This window comes from Sinocyclocheilus anshuiensis, unplaced genomic scaffold (assembly GCF_001515605.1).
Source record: "Sinocyclocheilus anshuiensis isolate Anshui unplaced genomic scaffold, SAMN03320099.WGS_v1.1 scaffold476, whole genome shotgun sequence".
Taxonomy (NCBI): Eukaryota; Metazoa; Chordata; class Actinopteri; order Cypriniformes; family Cyprinidae; genus Sinocyclocheilus; species Sinocyclocheilus anshuiensis.
This window is the reverse complement of record NW_015554139.1, coordinates 2,501,399-2,501,693: the sequence shown is the minus strand read 5'-3', so window position 1 is coordinate 2,501,693 and position 295 is coordinate 2,501,399.

Here is a 295-nt window from a genome sequence, read left to right as displayed (position 1 = left end):
GATTCTTGGGATTTAAGAATCGATATCGTTTCGTAAAAATGAGAATCGATTAAAATCGAGATATTGATATTTTTTTACCCAGACCTACAAAGCAAATTAACTACAGGAGAAACAATGAAATCTGTAATGTGCACTGATTAACAGAGGAATGCACTGAAACAAACCTGATTAATAAAAGGGAAAAAGGTGCTCAAAATATAAAAGGGGCACATGCAATATAAATGATGAGTATTTTATATATATATATATATATATATATATATGTGTGTGTGTGTGTGTGGGTGTGTGTGTGTGT